Raw genomic sequence first — 12,146 nt, forward strand, 5'->3', positions numbered from 1 at the left:
TTTATTGTCACACATAGTCAGATAGTGTCAATGCATCAATGCATCTGATGAGCGAGCCATTGCAAATGTGTGCGTGTGGCGATGGCATGGCCTTGCGTTGCCGTAGCAACCCACTCCTGTATTTCCTCCATCTGGAAACGTGCAGGTGAAACATGCTCGGCGAAAAACGGTGAAAAAAGAGCAAAACAATCAGACGTAGCTTAGTTTCGTTCTCTCATCTCTACCGTCCCGTTGTGAGCTGCATTTCTCACACTGGAACTCTCCACCTGATTGGCTGTAGCGCTATCATGATCCTGAATGCTGGGTTGAAAAGGTAACCAGACAGCCTCCAGCAAACTGAACTGAAAGTGGTTTTGAAAACATGGTTAAGTTTTGACCCAGTGTCTGACTTACTGGGGGACTTTCATCCACCTGCACCAGAAAGAGACATCCACACAAGGACATCTATCTGCACCAGGATGAAATTATTATCTGGGGACGTCATTTCCTTGGTTAAATATTAAACGCTATTGATCAGAAAACAAACACTGTAATCTGTGAAACATCAAGGCTTTTTATTTTTTTTTTTTTTTTTTTTACATTCTCTTAGTATCAGCTTGGAGAAAACTGTTACATTCGATAGAAGTCGAAGCCTATCTAAGTGGAGCAAAAGTAATACTCTGACGTATGTGGGACAATTTACCATTTGTGAAAAAGGAAATGATCACAAGACTAAACAGAATGCAGAACTACCACATCTTACAACTAAAGAAACCTTAAAGAAAGACTTTTAAGAAGGGGGTTTCAGCATCAAAAGACAAGAAAGACCTGTTAAAGTAACACCCAGCTGAACATCCAGCGCTCTGAACACACAGTGACGCCCAAAATAGATGGAAAAGACAATACACCGAAAAAAAGGTTAGACTTCGAAACAGAGCACTCACCTAAAAACATTTCATTTTAATCAGTTCTCACATGCACAAGATGCATGAATTCATAGAAAGAACCACTTGCTAGTTCGACATCATGTACCGTATGAGCGTGAATGGAAAATGCAGACGTAAAAGAAATCATATGGATATAATCATCAGAGAATCACTGAACTGTCTTGCAACTAAAATAAAATGCAGTGTTGGTTCTCAGTACTTCTTTCAAAACGCCACCACGATATAATGAGGAACTCCAGAGCATGGGGAAAGACAATCGACAAAGAAGTACTGCAAGATTGAACTCACCTTCCAACAGATCCCATTACAGAGCTTTGGACAACAGGACAGTCTCACAAGCCTCCCTGTCTCTGCACTCACTACAAACTGACTGAAGCAAAGCCAAAAAAAAAAAAAAGAAAGAAGAAAGAAGAAAAGCTCCTCCCTTCTATGAGGTGTGTGTGACTTACTGGTGTGTAGCCCTTATGATCCACCAAAAGCTTTTTATTCATACAGCAGGTCAGTTGCAAAATCTGGCAAAACCACAGTCATGAGAATGTCAACATATTGATTATGGTTGCCATTGGTTTCAGGAATAAAAAATATATACAATACCTAAATTATTAGCTAAATCATATCTATGAAAAATATATATTTTCAAAACTGAATAAAAACATGCACATCGCTTATAATCAATAAAGGATCTATTACGAAATATATATGATGCAGTTTTTAAAAATAATTTCCGTAGGAGCCATGATGATGTTAGGTAGCAAAGCCTTTTATAAGGTACAGTAGATAGCTCATTTGATTACAAACCCACACTAGACGATCTATTAGACTATCAGAAACACATTAATGCGGTCTAATCTAATCAGTCATCGCAGTCATGTGGGCGCAGCACAATGCATGATATCATGCTGATACAGGTCCAAAGCTTCGGTTAATGTTCTCGTCTCACATGAGAATGGGGGCAATGTGATCTCTGTAACTCCGACCACAACATCGTTGTTGGTCCCTGATGGGCCGGTATGAGTAGTTCATAAACTGGGGATCTCTTGTTATTTTGGCGCTCACAGCAGCCTCTGGAGATTAATTCTGGAGAATTGCATGAACATGAACTGGGATCGGAAAAACCTGATCGATAGAGAAATTCCAGACTGACTGGAAGATTACAATAACCACTCTCTGCAACTGTGGTGAGCAGAAAGGCATCTCGGAATGCACAACAAGCCTGAACACCTGACAGCCAAGAACAGGAATGTTGAATAATTGTCATGCACTAAAAGTAAGGCAAAAGTGGGCGTAATTATTTTGGATGCACATACAGTGTTAGAGCTTCACTTTTTCCACACTTTGCTATGTTACAGCCTTATTTCAAAATAAATTACATTCATTATTTTTTTTCTCAAAATTCCACAAACAATACCCAATAATCACAACATGTAAGACGTTTCTTTGAAATCTTAAATATACGATTATATATATACAGTGGTGTGAAAAACTATTTGCCCCCTTCCTGATTTCTTATTCTTTTGCATGTTTGTCACACTTAAATGTTTCTGCTCATCAAAAACTGTAAACTATTAGTCAAAGATAACATAATTTAACACAAAATGCAGTTTTTAAATGAAGATTATGTTATTAAGGGAGAAAAAAAACTCCAAATCTACATGGCCCTGTGTGAAAAAGTAATTGCCCCCCCTTGTTAAAAAATAACTTAACTGTGGTTTATCACAGTTAAAAGTTCAATTTCTGTAGTCACCCCCAGGCCTGATTACTGCCACACCTGTTTCAATCAAAAAATCACTTAAATAGGAGCTACCTGACACAGAGAAGTAGACCAAAAGCACCTCAAAAGCTAGACATTATGCCAAGATCCAAAGAAATTCAGAAAAAAATGAGAACAAAAGTAATTGAGATCTATCAGGCTGGTAAAGGTTATAAAGCCATTTCCAAAGCCTTGGGACTCCAGCGAACCACAGTGAGAGCCATCATCCACAAATGGCAAAAACATGGAACAGTGGTGAACCTTCCCAGGAGTGGCCAGCCGACCAAAATTACCCCAAGAGCGCAGAGACAACTCATCCGAGAGGCCACAAAAGACCCCAGGACAACATCTAAAGAACTGCAGGCCTCACTTGCCTCAATTAAGGTCAGTGTTCACGACTCCACCAAAAGAAAGAGACTGGGCAAAAATGGCCTGCATGGCAGATTTCCAAGGCGCAAACCACTTAAGCAAAAAGAACATCAAGGCTCGTCTCAATTTTGCTAAAAAACATCTCAATGATTGCCAAGACTTTTGGGAAAATACCTTGTGGACCGACGAGACAAAAGTTTAACTTTTTGGAAGGTGCGTGTCCCGTTACATCTGGCGTAAAAGTAACACAGCATTTCAGAAAAAGAACACCATACCAACAGTAAAATATGGGGGTGGTAGTGTGATGGTCTGGGGTTGTTTTGCTGCTTCAGGACCTGGAAGGCTTGCTGTGATAGATGGAACCATGAATTCTACTGTCTACCAAAAAATCCTGAAGGAGAATGTCCGGCCATCTGTTCGTCAACTCAAGCTGAAGCGATCTTGGGTGCTGCAGCAGGACAATGACCCAAAACACACCAGCAAATCCACCTCTGAATGGCTGAAGAAAAACAAAATGAAGACTTTGGAGTGGCCCAGTCAAAGTCCTGACCTGAATCCTATTGAGATGTTGTGGCATGACCTTAAAAAGGCGGTTCATGCTAGAAAACCCTCAAATAAAGCTGAATTACAACAATTCTGCAAAGATGAGTGGGCCAAAATTCCTCCAGAGCGCTGTAAAAGACTTGTTGCAAGTTATCGCAAATGCTTGATTGCAGTTATTGCTGCTAAGGGTGGCCCAACCAGTTATTAGGTTCAGGGGCAATTACTTTTTCACACAGGGCCATGTAGGTTTGGATTTTTTTCTCCCTAAATAATAAAAACCATCATTTAAAAACTGCATTTTGTGTTTACTTGTGTTATCTTTGACTAATAGTTAAATGTGTTTGATGATCAGAAAAATTTTTGTGTGACAAATAGGCAAAAGAATAAGAAATCAAGAAGGGGGCAAATAGTTTTTCACACCACTGTATATTATATCTTATATATAAATGTATATTTATACGAAATAAAATGTAAAAAATGACATGTGCATAAGTATTTTACCATTTGCCATGACACTCAAAATTGAGCTCAGATGCATCCCGTGTCCGCTGATCATCCCTGAGATGTTTCTACAACTTGATTGTAGTCCACCTGTTGATTGGACATCATTTCAAAAGGCACACACCTGGCTATATATACACAGTAGTCCCACAGTTAATCCAAGCCATATAGTCCAAGGACTTGTTTGTAGACCTTGTAGACAGAATAAGATCGAGGCACAGATCTGTTGAAGGGTTCAGAAAAATTTCTGCAGCATTGAAGGTCCAAATGAGCACAGTGGCCTCCATCATTCATAAATGGAAGAAACCACCTAGACTCTTCCTAGAGCGAGGCACCTGGCCACAGTGAACGATCGATGGAGAAGGGCCCTAGTCAGGGAGGTGACCAAGAACCTGATGGTTATTCTGAAAGACGTCTAGTGTTTCTCTGTGGGGAGATGAGAACCTTCCAGAAGAAAAACCATCATACTCAAAAGGACTTGAGGCTATAATTGGTGCCAAAGATCTTTCAACATAAAAAATTGTATCTCATGGTCGGAGAGTCCAGGCGCCTGACATGAGTGGCTTCCGTCTGGCCACTTTACTGAACCATGCAGACCTGATTGGTGGAGTGCTGCAGAGATGGTTGTTCCTCTGGAAGATTCTCCTCTCCCCACTGAGAGACACTGGAGCTTTTTCAGAGTGACCATCAGGGTCAGCTCCCTGACTGAGGCCCTTCTCCCCCTGTCGCTCACTTTGGCCAGGCGGCCACAAACTTCTTTCACATTGTTTTTATGGAGTATTGTTTTGAGAAGAAATAATTTCTTTAATTCATTTTGGTATAAGGCTGTAACATAGCAAAGTGTAGAAAAGCTGAAGTGCTGTGAATACTTTAATACACTGTATTGGTAGAGTAATTCTTCTTCTATACAAAAGGTCTCCATCAATAACGGTGAATTTGCTCCATTGTTAATGCGGAAAACCCCCTGATGATCTCCCACTGCACTTCTGAATGTTAAAGGAGATGACACTATTGATAAGAGCAATGTGCACGGATGGATAAAAAAGTTTAGAGAAGGGGAAACCAGCACTGAAGACAAACCATGCAGTCAGAGAGCATCAGCTGTGACAAAGGGGGTTTTCAAAGAGGATTCGAGAGTTTGGTTCAACGACTGAAAAATGGCATTGCGTGTGATGGAGACTACATTGGGTAAAGTGTAAGAGGTACACTAATATGTGCAATTCGAATGCGGTATATCAGACGGTTAATAAAAAGGTAATGCCCACTTGTATATTAATTTCGGTATAACCCTCGCATATACTGTAGGTGTTGTGATGTTTCAAAAAGTCTTGTTTATTTTTTAGATCTCTCCTCATTAAAGACTTCTATAAAATCAAAATAACATTAGCAGTGCCTACCATTTTGTCCTGAAGAAATGAATGCAAATAATATAACAGAACTTTATGCTTACAGTTTTTTTACTCAAAATTTACTGCACTAAAACAACTGTAGGCTCCAAGTGATTCCAACCGGCATAGATATGCTTAAGTTTGAGATGTCAGGAATTAATAAACATTACAGAGCATATCTATCTGTGCTGGTTGGAATCGCTCCGAGCTTACAGTTGTTGTTGGGTTTTTAGATGCTCCTGTCAAGGCATCGCCATCCCTTCTGCACACAACTTGGCACAGGATTTACAACGGATTCCTCTTCCTGATGCATTTTGTCCAGCCTTTAGGACGGCCCTGAATCCAGTGGCTGGGAGGTTTCTCTCTGCCATGTGGAAGGCTGGGTTTGATACCCAGCCAACGTCCAAACCCCAATGAGCCACCAGTGCCCCACTTGGAGCCTACAGTAGAGGTTGTCCTGCACCTCCAGGTTCCGGGTTCGATTCCCGCCTCGGGTCTGTGTGCATGGAGTTTGCATGTTCTCCCCATGCTTGGTGGGTTCCCTCTGGGTAATCCTGCTTCCTCCCACAGTGCAACAACAAACGGATTGGGCTGATTGGCATTCCCAAGTTGTCTTTAGTGTGTAAATGAGCGAGTGTGTGCCCTGCGATAGATGGATGTATGGATGGATGTGTACCCCGCCTTTTGCCCCAAGTCACCTTGCATAGGCTCCAGTCCCCCCCGTGACCCTGTGTACAGATTTCTTGCTGCAATATTGCTACATTTGTTTATTTAACTTGACATGTGACAATCTCTGTTAAAGGCTCTGAAACAGACACCCAGTGAAGCTTTTCGTGCATTTCGTAATGCTTGTTATGGGTTTGTGTTGCAACGCTCCTTGACCAACCGGCTTTTAGTATGTTGTATGTTTTTGAGTCAGGCCCGGACATTCAGCCTAACTGGGTGTAAATAACGTGTTAGTGGGTGTGTATTTGCACAGACAAAAAGTTTATTGAATGATGTGATCTTTATTTGTTCTGACTATACTCAAACATCACACTGTTCAATAAGCATTCTGTCTGTCTATGACAGCTGCATACTAGCAGCGACTTTGCCATTTACATATTAAGAATGATTTTTATATTGTTGTTGTTGTTATTATTATATTTGTTGTTGCAGTGTATTAAACCTAGAAACTCAGAATCCTTTTGTTTTGAAAAAAAAAAAAGTTGTGTGGCTGGAATTTCAATGCATCTCATATCTCTACTAAACATATTTGTGGGAACACGCAGAAATGCACAAGCTAATCTATATAAATGTCAGTAAACAAAATTCCCTATGCTCTTTCTGCTTATCTGATTTGCTCTAATTTTATTTAAACAGTTCAGACATCAGGCTGCACAGTGGTGTAGTGGTTCGCATTGTCGCCTTGCACCTCCAGGGTCCGGGTTCGACTCCCGGCCAGGCTCGATTCCCGTCTCTGTGTGTATGGAGTTTGCATGTTCTCCCCGTGCTTGGTGGGTTTCCTCCGGGTACTCCGGTTTCCTCCCACATTCCAAAGACATGTAGGTTAGGCTAATTAGCGTATAAGCGGTATAGAAGATAAGTGTGTGAGTGAGTTCAGACATCAGAAACGTTATGCACTCTGTTCTTATTTTTTTTAGTTTCTACAACAGGCGAACACCAAAACCACCATCTGTGCACAACTCCAGCGACGTAAACACCCCATATTACCCTCTATATACATACACAGAGCATCACATTATTTCCACCCGTTACTCCTTCATCCCGAACGTGCCACATCAACCGTCAACAAAGACTTAAGAAAACGGATGAATCAGCCTTTTGTTGGTACAACATGTATTAATATTTTACAGTGAAGTCGACGACACTTTGCTCAGGAAACCTGAGGTATATAAATAGCCTTGGGGGCTAACACTTACACACACTCTCCTATTCAGTCATTTCCTTCTTATTTGCCACGAAGTGTAGATAACACTGTATAGCTCAAAAGTCCGAACCACAAATATCACAAAATCTACCTTTAAGCTGAATACTAGAGCTTGTGGAAAATGGCAAAAAAAAAAAAAAAAAAACGCAAAAAAAAAAAAACCTAATCGAAATAATACTTGCATGTGCTTGAGCATGTACTTCATTCTGCACTTGCATTTTCAACATGACTGAGAATAAGGAAGTACTCCTAATAGTCATGACTCAGACACAGGCTTTGCTTCTCTATAAAATACCACAGTGAGAGTTACAGGATGATGGGCCGGATCTAAGCATATGAAAAAAACAACGAGAAAAAAAAACATGTTAAAAAATGTGTGTATACAGTATATATATAAATATAAAACAAATTATTTGTTTAATTGTGAACGTACACAATTTTCATATCGTAGTTATTATTTTGTTTTCTATCCATTAATAATGCATAATAAAGGAGTTGTCAATCATGTGCCAATTAAATAATAATAAATAAATCTGTTTATCATCACTGGCATTATTGGCTGATAAACATCACACTGTATAAATCAACTGTACACAATGTACTAGCATTTCATTTTAATAATAAAAAAATAGTCAACCAGCTCTTTCGCTAACACATTTGCCAACATATTTAGATATTTAGATTAGTTTTCAAAATCTAAAGAAACTGCTTAAACCACACTCATCAGGGTAAATGTATTATGCAGTGCCTTGTGCGGACCCATGTTTCTCCCAAAGTGGCCTTTTGTTATCCCGTGACCTTTTTATCTGACTGTCCACCTTTTGTTGGGTTCTGCAGAACCCCACTCATGATGATAACTTCTTGTTTGCATCATGCTTTATTGGGAATAAAAGCCAGTGAAAGAATAGCACTAACCCAAATTACGGTTTGATTTCACATTTGGTCTCAACTTAGTTAGTAAAGCTTGGCTATAAACTTACAAAGCAATAAGATGACAAAACTTTAACCATAAAAAGCAATACCCTTTCAGACACATATATATATTTCTAACTGTTTCCAGCCTGTATACTGTATGTGGGCGTTCAAGTCAAACCGGGACTCGTGATGAACTGTCTCATACTTAATGGAAGATTTAAGCATAGTTTGTAGCCGCAGTAAAACTTTTGGATGGTGCAAACATTTTAAAGAAGGCCCCATGTCTGTGAATGAGGATCCCGCCCGAGGTGGCTGCTAGCCAACTTGCAGAAAAGGCACATCTGTCTGTGGAAACTATACGCACAACCTTTACCAACATTACAGAACATTACAGGAACTCAGCTGGGAGCCAATTTCTTGTACCTTCCTGACCTCGCTCCAAGCCAATTTCCACATCTTAGGGCCATTAAGCGAGTTCCTGGGAGGCCAGCGTTTCAGACATGAAGCATGCAGTCTGATCATGGCTCCGATGTACTGAGAAATAAGTGCATATATACAGTACACACAGAAATAAAGGCGGTTTTTAATCTCATACCTGTGTTTTGCCTAATTTCTGGGTTATGTGTAATACGTATATAAATTCTAAAATACTGTCACACACTATTGTTATTATTATTATTATTATTATTATTATATCATCACTGACAGGAATGCAAACAAGCAATGTTATTATTATTATTATTATTATTATTTTAGCATCACTGACAGGCATGCAAACAAGCAATGTTAATAATAATAATAATAATAATAATAATAATAATAATTTATGGCCTTCACTTCTATTAATGGAACATGATTTGGAGGACTGCAGCCCAGAGCGTATAAGCTACTACAAGTTCATGGTAAAAAAAGAGAAAGAAATACACAGCTGTTTGGCTACTTTATTCACTTGTTACCAAACCAATAAATGCAGCCAAACGGACTCTTTCAGAACAGACTGGAATGTAGTGGGAATGCCGCTGGAATGCATTTTGGGAAATTTTATATCTGAAATGAAACCAGCATGACCCTATCTAAACGCAGCTCTCTTTACACACGAATCAACTAATTATGCATGATAACACTTTCTTTGGACAGTCCACTGGAGACACTCATTTGACCAGCCTATCAACCTAATTCGAAACAACACTGCAACAATTTACGGTTGTTAAAATTTAGATAAACCTACAGTATATAGAACATCAAACTGTCACTTTTCTATTTTGTAAATGCTGTTCATAGCTTTTGATGTTTATTAGATCATCTAAAGACTAAAAGCTTGTCCTTAACCCCGGTCAGATTTCAATTTCACCTTATGTGGACCCTACTGATACTTTATATACTGTAACGTTACTGGGACAGACATTGTTGGACATTTGAATAAACATTGTTCATTGACTGATGATGGTTTATGACAGATAAATTCTTATCCAGTGCATAATATATAATTTGTTGATGTGATTTTTATTTCAATTTAGTAGTCAAATGCAGCATTAGTCCAAGGCCAACTGGGGCTTACAAAAAGTGATTACTGATAAATAACATCATTCATTTCTAACTGTGTTTATTTATCAGCAATTATTTGAACTGTACATCCTCGAATATAGAAGTAGATCAAACATACAGAATGAACCTAGAAACCATATGAGCATGCAAAAAAAATAAATAATAATAATTAGGAAAAAAACCCACTATGGATTTTAACTTTGTCTAGTATTAAAACCTGGACCTGATATAAGTCATGCTTCTACAAATAATTAATAAATGAAATAAATACCATAGTTAAGTAGAAAATAAATCAATATATACTGCCAGGTATATAGAAAGTGTGACACAAATGCTTCCAAAACCATCCATCCATCCATCCATCCAACCATCCACCTTCTTCCACTTATCCAAGTCTTGGTCATGCCCAGACCTCCTTCTCCAGCTCATTAGAAATACCCAGGGGCTTTTCCTTACATACTGTAGCAGATATAATCTACCCATCTACATCTAGTCCTTGGTTTGCCCCAGAGTATTCTCCCACATGGACACACCCGAAACCCATTCCCAGGCAGGCATCTGTTGAGGTATAACCAGATGCCTGAAGCACCTTAGCTGGCTCCTTGGAGCAACAACTCTACTTTGATCTCCCTCTGAATGTCTGAGCTCTTCACCCTGTCTCTACAGCTGAGCCCATCCACCTCGCGAATGTGAAGCAGGCCGTATCCACCGCTCGTTTCCTCAACCTCATTCTTTTGGTCACTACCCAGAACTTGTGATCACAAGTGAGAGGTGGAATATACCGTCGAGTGACCCGGGAAAGTAGATATCTTTTGGCTGAGCTCTCTTTTCACCAAAACAGACTGTAATGTCAAATCCTTAATTGTGATTCAGTACATTCAGGTCATCAGCTGACTTCACTTTTGCCACATAACGTCGCTAAATCGTAACACTGCCTCCAGAGGCTGGTACACTCTTATAACTGTTTACCTCCAATCCTGAGTTCTTCTTACACTGTGTGTGTGGAAATGCTCTTACTTTCACTGTTATTACCATTCTGCATATATTGTGTATGCTTATATAAACTAGAGAACATTCTTTATTTTGGTTTCACATGATGAAGTGATATAAATTCAATGTAAATCACTTTGGGCATAATGGAGAAGTTCAAAATCATTGCATGACTATAAATCACTCATGTGGGTCACATCAGAATGCAGAAACAAACTTTTCAGTAAGCATGTAACAGCTGAATAGAAAAGGCCAAATGTCACACGTTAATGATTTCTGCTTGTTTACAGAAAAAAAGAAAACAGTCTCAAATGTATAATTGAGTCCAGATGGTTACTCATGGGAGTAGAGCGGAGAGATCCGTCATGTGCTATGATGTGAGATCATAATACTGGACAAACAATTGATACACATGTCAAGTTGAAGCCCATAAATAAGGCAATACCTATAGTAGATCATTTTTAGGAAGTTGGATTAGTTTTGGGAATCTTGTGGGGATTTTCCTGTAATACAATTCCAATTCCCATCCTTTATGCACCTTAAAAAAAAAATCCCAATTCCAACTCAAATGTAATGGTATCAAATGTATCAAGTACTGGGCCTAATGTAATGGTGCTTTGCAAAACAAAACAATTTTGCTACTGAGGACATTTATCAATAACAAATGAGACCAAACACGGGTGAGTCGAAAATTATCCGCACTTCTGTTATAATTAAAACGTCTGTTGGTCTTATAAGTGCTTTCCATTCCAGGCTACTGTCTCCTTAGTCACTGCTGTGGTAATGAGGCCGGAGGCAGGGGTTCACTGTAGCATGTGTGTTGTGTGACATCTTCCATGCCGCTTATACAGGGTCGCGTGGGGCCTGGAGCCTATCCGAGGAGACTTAGGGCCCTGGACAGGGTGCCAATCCATCGCAGGGCACACACCACACACTTATTTACACAACACAGGCATTTTGAGAACACCACTTAACCTAATCGGCATGTTTTTGTACTGTGGGATGAAACCAGAGTCCCCAGAGGAAACCCACAAAGCATGGGGAGAACATGCCAACTCCATGCAGACAGACAGAGGCAGGAATCATACGCCAACCCTGGGGTTGCAAGTCGACGTTGCGTACCACTACGGCTCTGGGCTGCCCGAGATTATTATAAATATATTAATTATAACATTACAATTAATTGAATTATTGGTAACCACATTTGGTTAATCCAAATTCATTGCTTTGTTTCACTAAAAAAAGCCTTGTATCTGACCAGTTTTCATCTGACATTTCTGTGACCTCAC

The 12,146-nt window shown here is 39.5% G+C and overlaps 1 protein-coding gene across 6 annotated transcripts in view; it reads right to left on the bottom strand.

The window, feature by feature from the left end:
* fgd4a (FYVE, RhoGEF and PH domain containing 4a) overlaps nucleotides 1-12,146 on the bottom strand; it is an 82,996-nt gene that overhangs the window by 32,690 nt on the left and 38,160 nt on the right. Inside the window, exon 1 of one of the 6 annotated variants that reach the window (XM_053500149.1) lies at nucleotides 1,215-1,285. The exons of the other annotated variants lie outside the window; for them this stretch is intronic. The gene's annotated coding sequence lies outside the window, so the exon portion shown is untranslated. Of the gene's footprint in view, nucleotides 1-1,214; nucleotides 1,286-12,146 lie in introns of those variants that run through there. 6 annotated transcript variants of the gene reach the window in all.

Source organism: Clarias gariepinus, chromosome 7, assembly GCF_024256425.1.
Source record: "Clarias gariepinus isolate MV-2021 ecotype Netherlands chromosome 7, CGAR_prim_01v2, whole genome shotgun sequence".
Classification (NCBI taxonomy): domain Eukaryota; kingdom Metazoa; phylum Chordata; class Actinopteri; order Siluriformes; family Clariidae; genus Clarias; species Clarias gariepinus.